Raw genomic sequence first — 7281 nt, 5'->3', positions numbered from 1 at the left:
CGGCAAAGAGCTGCGTTGCCATCTGCTTCGGGCAGCTGACGGCAAAGGGGCCTTTGCCATCAGCAGCGGACGGCAAAGAAGACGGACGGTAATAAATGCGTTGTTACTCCGTTAGGTGGTTAACGGCAGGCCTTTGCCGTCCGCTGCTGATGCTGATGGCAAAGAGCCCTGCTGGAGCGCGCGAAATTGATTGGCGTGCGCTAAAAAGCAATTTTACCGCACGGGCGCGTCTTTTAGCGCGCCTGTTGGAGATGCTCTAACGATGGCTAACCAGAGCTAAACAGTTACGTGTGACTGGAATGGGAGGGCTAAGCGGGAGTCAGGGAAACTAACATCACTACAGGAATCTGCTACTTTGCCATCTTCCACGGCGGACGGCAAAGGCATGGATGGCGGACGGCAAAGACCTTTGCCGTCAGCCGCGGACGGCAAAAGGTGACGGCAAAGTAGGGGACGGCAAAGAGCTGCGTTGTCGTCTACTTCGGGCAGCTGACGGCAAAGGGGCCTTTGCCATCAGCAGTGGACGGCAAAGAAGACGGACGGTAATAAATGCGTTGTTACTCCGTTAGGTGGTTAACGGCAGGCCTTTGCCGTCCGCTGCTGATGCTGATGGCAAAGAGCCCTGCTGGAGCGCGCAAAATTGATCGGCGTGCGCTAAAAAGCAATTTCACCGCACGGGCGCGTCTTTTAGCGCGCCTGTTGGAGATGCTCTAACGATGGATAACCAGAGCTAAACAGTTACGTGTGACTGGAATGGGAGGGCTAAGCGGGAGTCAGGGAAACTAACATCACTACAGGAATCTGCTACTTTGCCATCTGCCACGGCGGACGGCAAAGGCATGGATGGCGGACGGCAAAGACCTTTGCCGTCAGCCATGGACGGCAAAAGGTGACGGCAAAGTAGGGGACGGCAAAGAGCTGCGTTGCCGTCTGCTTCGGGCAGCTGACGGCAAAGGGGCCTTTGCCATCAGCAGCGGACGGCAAAGAAGACGGACGGTAATAAATGCGTTGTTACTCCGTTAGGTGGTTAACGGCAGGCCTTTGCCGTCCGCTGCTGATGCTGATGGCAAAGAGCCCTGCTGGAGCGCGCGAAATTGATCGGCGTGCGCTAAAAAGCAATTTTACCGCACGGGCGCGTCTTTTAGCGCGCCTGTTGGAGATGCTCTAACGATGGCTAACCAGAGCTAAACAGTTACGTGTGACTGGAATGGGAGGGCTAAGCGGGAGTCACGGAAACTAACATCACTACAGGAATCTGCTACTTTGCCATCTGCCACGGCGGACGGCAAAGGCATGGATGGCGGACGGTAAAGACCTTTGCCGTCAGCCGCGGACGGCAAAAGGTGACGGCAAAGTAGGGGACGGCAAAGGGCTGCGTTGCCGTCTGCTTCGGGCAGCTGACGGCAAAGGGGCCTTTGCCATCAGCAGCGGACGGCAAAGAAGACGGACGGTAATAAATGCGTTGTTACTCCGTTAGGTGGTTAACGGCAGGCCTTTTCCGTCCGCTGCTTATGCTGATGGCAAAGAGCCCTGCTGGAGCGCGCGAAATTGATTGGCGTGCGCTAAAAAGCAATTTTACCGCACGGGTGCGTCTTTTAGCGCGCCTGTTGGAGATGCTCTAACGATGGCTAACCAGAGCTAAACAGTTACATGTGACTGGAATGGGAGGGCTAAGCGGGAGTCAGGGAAACTAACATCACTTCAGGAATCTGCTACTTTGCCATCTGCCACGGCGGACGGCAAAGGCATGGATGGCGGACGGCAAAGACCTTTGCCGTCAGCCGCGGACGGCAAAAGGTGACGGCAAAGTAGGGGACGACAAAGAGCTGCGTTGCCGTCTGCTTCGGGCAGCTGACGGCAAAGGGGCCTTTGCCATCAGCAGCGGACGGCAAAGAAGACGGACGGTAATAAATGCGTTGTTACTTCGTTAGGTGGTTAACGGCAGGCCTTTGCCGTCCGCTGCTGATGCTGATGGCAAAGAGCCCTGCTGGAGCGCGCGAAATTGATCGGCGTGCGCTAAAAAGCAATTTTACCGCACGGGCGCGTCTTTTAGCGCGCCTGTTGGAGATGCTCTAACGATGGATAACCAGAGCTAAACAGTTACGTGTGACTGGAATGGGAGGGCTAAGCGGGAGTCAGGGAAACTAACATCACTACAGGAATCTGCTACTTTGCCATCTGCCACGGCGGACGGCAAAGGCATGGATGGCGGACGGTAAAGACCTTTGCCGTCAGCCGCGGACGGCAAAAGGTGACGGCAAAGTAGGGGACGGCAAAGGGCTGCGTTGCCGTCTGCTTCGGGCAGCTGACGGCAAAGGGGCCTTTGCCATCAGCAGCGGACGGCAAAGAAGACGGACGGTAATAAATGCGTTGTTACTCCGTTAGGTGGTTAACGGCAGGCCTTTGCCGTCCGCTGCTGATGCTGATGGCAAAGAGCCCTGCTGGAGCGCGCGAAATTGATCGGCGTGCGCTAAAAAGCAATTTTACCGCACGGGCGCGTCTTTTAGCGCGCCTGTTGGAGATGCTCTAACGATGGATAACCAGAGCTAAACAGTTACGTGTGACTGGAATGGGAGGGCTAAGCGGGAGTCAGGGAAACTAACATCACTACAGGAATCTGCTACTTTGCCATCTGCCACGGCGGACGGCAAAGGCATGGATGGCGGACGGCAAAGACCTTTGCCGTCAGCCGTGGACGGCAAAAGGTGACGGCAAAGTAGGGGACGGCGAAGAGCTGCGTTGCCGTCTGCTTCGGGCAGCTGACGGCAAAGGGGCCTTTGCCATCAGCAGCGGATGGCAAAGAAGACGGACGGTAATAAATGCGTTGTTACTCCGTTAGGTGGTTAACGGCAGGCCTTTGCCGTCCGCTGCTGATGCTGATGGCAAAGAGCCCTGCTGGAGCGCGCGAAATTGATCGGCATGCGCTAAAAAGCAATTTTACCGCACGAGCGCGTCTTTTAGCGCGCCTGTTGGAGATGCTCTAACGATGGCTAACCAGAGCTAAACAGTTACGTGTGACTGGAATGGGAGGGCTAAGCGGGAGTCAGGGAAACTAACATCACTACAGGAATCTGCTACTTTGCCATCTGCAAGGCGGACGACAAAGGCATGGATGGCGGATGGCAAAGACCTTTGCCGTCAGCCGTGGACGGCAAAGTAGGGGACGGCAAAGAGCTGCGTTGCTGTCTGCTTCGGGCAGCTGACGGCAAAGGGGCCTTTGCCATCAGCAGCGGACGGCAAAGAAGACGGACGGTAATAAATGCGTTGTTACTCCATTAGGTGGTTAACGGCAGCCCTTTGCCGTCCGCTACTGATGCTGATGGCAAAGAGCCCTGCTGGAGCGCGCGAAATTGATTGGCGTGCGCTAAAAAGCAATTTTACCGCACGGGCGCGTCTTTTAGCGCGCCTGTTGGAGATGCTCTAACGATGGCTAACCAGAGCTAAACAGTTACGTGTGACTGGAATGGGAGGGCTAAGCGGGAGTCAGGGAAACTAACATCACTACAGGAATCTGCTACTTTGCCATCTGCCACGGCGGACGGCAAAGGCATGGATGGCGGACGGCAAAAGGTGACGGCAAAGTAGGGGACGACAAAGAGCTGCGTTGCCGTCTGCTTCGGGCAGCTGACGGCAAAGGGGCCTTTGCCATCAGCAGCGGACGGCAAAGAAGACGGACGGTAATAAATGCGTTGTTACTCCGTTAGGTGGTTAACGGCAGGCCTTTGCCGTCCGCTACTGATGCTGATGGCAAAGAGCCCTGCTGGAGCGAGCGAAATTGATCGGCATGCGCTAAAAAGCAATTTTACTGCACGGGCGCGTCTTTTAGCGCGCCTGTTGGAGATGCTCTAACGATGGCTAACCAGAGCTAAACAGTTACGTGTGACTGGAATGGTAGGGCTAAGCGGGAGTCACGGAAACTAACATCACTACAGGAATCTGCTACTTTGCCATCTGCCACGGCGGACGGCAAAGGCATGGATGGCGGACGGCAAAGACCTTTGCCGTCAGCCGTGGACGGCAAAAGGTGACGGCAAAGTAGGGGACGGCAAAGAGCTGCGTTGCCGTCTGCTTCGGGCAGCTGACGGCAAAGGGGCCTTTGCCATCAGCAGTGGACGGCAAAGAAGACGGACGATAATAAATGCATTGTTACTCCATTAGGTGGTTAACGGCAGGCCTTTGCCGTCCGCTGCTGATGCTGATGGCAAAGAGCCCTGCTGGAGCGCGCGAAATTGATCGGCGTGCGCTAAAAAGCAATTTTACCGCACGGGCGCGTCTTTTAGCGCGCCTGTTGGAGATGCTCTAACGATGGATAACCAGAGCTAAACAGTTACGTGTGACTGGAATGGGAGGGCTAAGCGGGAGTCAGGGAAACTAACATCACTACAGGAATCTGCTACTTTGCCATCTGCCACGGCGGACGGTAAAGACCTTTGCCGTCAGCCGCGGACGGCAAAAGGTGACGGCAAAGTAGGGGACGGCAAAGGGCTGCGTTGCCGTCTGCTTCGGGCAGCTGACGGCAAAGGGGCCTTTGCCATCAGCAGCGGACGGCAAAGAAGACGGACGGTAATAAATGCGTTGTTACTCCGTTAGGTGGTTAACGGCAGGCCTTTGCCGTCCGCTGCTGATGCTGATGGCAAAGAGCCCTGCTGGAGCGCGCGAAATTGATCGGCGTGCGCTAAAAAGCAATTTTACCGCACGGGCGCGTCTTTTAGCGCGCCTGTTGGAGATGCTCTAACGATGGATAACCAGAGCTAAACAGTTACGTGTGACTGGAATGGGAGGGCTAAGCGGGAGTCAGGGAAACTAACATCACTACAGGAATCTGCTACTTTGCCATCTGCCACGGCGGACGGCAAAGGCATGGATGGCGGACGGCAAAGACCTTTGCCGTCAGCCGTGGACGGCAAAAGGTGACGGCAAAGTAGGGGACGGCGAAGAGCTGCGTTGCCGTCTGCTTCGGGCAGCTGACGGCAAAGGGGCCTTTGCCATCAGCAGCGGATGGCAAAGAAGACGGACGGTAATAAATGCGTTGTTACTCCGTTAGGTGGTTAACGGCAGGCCTTTGCCGTCCGCTGCTGATGCTGATGGCAAAGAGCCCTGCTGGAGCGCGCGAAATTGATCGGCATGCGCTAAAAAGCAATTTTACCGCACGAGCGCGTCTTTTAGCGCGCCTGTTGGAGATGCTCTAACGATGGCTAACCAGAGCTAAACAGTTACGTGTGACTGGAATGGGAGGGCTAAGCGGGAGTCAGGGAAACTAACATCACTACAGGAATCTGCTACTTTGCCATCTGCAAGGCGGACGGCAAAGGCATGGATGGCGGACGGCAAAGACCTTTGCCGTCAGCCGTGGACGGCAAAGTAGGGGACGGCAAAGAGCTGCGTTGCTGTCTGCTTCGGGCAGCTGACGGCAAAGGGGCCTTTGCCATCAGCAGCGGACGGCAAAGAAGACGGACGGTAATAAATGCGTTGTTACTCCATTAGGTGGTTAACGGCAGCCCTTTGCCGTCCGCTACTGATGCTGATGGCAAAGAGCCCTGCTGGAGCGCGCGAAATTGATTGGCGTGCGCTAAAAAGCAATTTTACCGCACGGGCGCGTCTTTTAGCGCGCCTGTTGGAGATGCTCTAACGATGGCTAACCAGAGCTAAACAGTTACGTGTGACTGGAATGGGAGGGCTAAGGGGGAGTCAGGGAAACTAACATCACTACAGGAATCTGCTACTTTGCCATCTGCCACGGCGGACGGCAAAGGCATGGATGGCGGACGGCAAAAGGTGACGGCAAAGTAGGGGACGACAAAGAGCTGCGTTGCCGTCTGCTTCGGGCAGCTGACGGCAAAGGGGCCTTTGCCATCAGCAGCGGACGGCAAAGAAGACGGACGGTAATAAATGCGTTGTTACTCCGTTAGGTGGTTAACGGCAGGCCTTTGCCGTCCGCTACTGATGCTGATGGCAAAGAGCCCTGCTGGAGCGAGCGAAATTGATCGGCGTGCGCTAAAAAGCAATTTTACTGCACGGGCGCGTCTTTTAGCGCGCCTGTTGGAGATGCTCTAACGATGGCTAACCAGAGCTAAACAGTTACGTGTGACTGGAATGGGAGGGCTAAGCGGGAGTCACGGAAACTAACATCACTACAGGAATCTGCTACTTTGCCATCTGCCACGGCGGACGGCAAAGGCATGGATGGCGGACGGCAAAGACCTTTGCCGTCAGCCGTGGACGGCAAAAGGTGACGGCAAAGTAGGGGACGGCAAAGAGCTGCGTTGCCGTCTGCTTCGGGCAGCTGACGGCAAAGGGGCCTTTGCCATCAGCAGTGGACGGCAAAGAAGACGGACGATAATAAATGCATTGTTACTCCATTAGGTGGTTAACGGCAGGCCTTTGCCGTCCGCTGCTGATGCTGATGGCAAAGAGCCCTGCTGGAGCGCGCGAAATTGATTGGCGTGCGCTAAAAAGCAATTTTACCGCACGGGCGCGTCTTTTAGCGCGCCTGTTGGAGATGCTCTAACGATGGCTAACCAGAGCTAAACAGTTACGTGTGACTGGAATGGGAGGGCTAAGCGGGAGTCAGGGAAACTAACATCACTACAGGAATCTGCTACTTTGCCATCTTCCACGGCGGACGGCAAAGGCATGGATGGCGGACGGCAAAGACCTTTGCCGTCAGCCGCGGACGGCAAAAGGTGACGGCAAAGTAGGGGACGGCAAAGAGCTGCGTTGTCGTCTACTTCAGGCAGCTGACGGCAAAGGGGCCTTTGCCATCAGCAGCGGACGGCAAAGAAGACGGACGGTAATAAATGCGTTGTTACTCCGTTAGGTGGTTAACGGCAGGCCTTTGCCGTCCGCTGCTGATGCTGATGGCAAAGAGCCCTGCTGGAGCGCGCAAAATTGATCGGCGTGCGCTAAAAAGCAATTTCACCGCACGGGCGCGTCTTTTAGCGCGCCTGTTGGAGATGCTCTAACGATGGATAACCAGAGCTAAACAGTTACGTGTGACTGGAATGGGAGGGCTAAGCGGGAGTCAGGGAAACTAACATCACTACAGGAATCTGCTACTTTGCCATCTGCCACGGCGGACGGCAAAGGCATGGATGGCGGACGACAAAGACCTTTGCCGTCAGCCGTGGACGGCAAAAGGTGACGGCAAAGTAGGGGACGGCAAAGAGCTGCGTTGCCGTCTGCTTCGGGCAGCTGACGGCAAAGGGGCCTTTGCCATCAGCAGCGGACGGCAAAGAAGACGGACGGTAATAAATGCGTTGTTACTCCGTTAGGTGGTTAACG

Source organism: Triticum aestivum, chromosome 4B (genome assembly GCF_018294505.1).
Source record: "Triticum aestivum cultivar Chinese Spring chromosome 4B, IWGSC CS RefSeq v2.1, whole genome shotgun sequence".
NCBI classification, from domain to species: domain Eukaryota; kingdom Viridiplantae; phylum Streptophyta; class Magnoliopsida; order Poales; family Poaceae; genus Triticum; species Triticum aestivum.
This window is presented reverse-complemented; position numbering follows the sequence as displayed.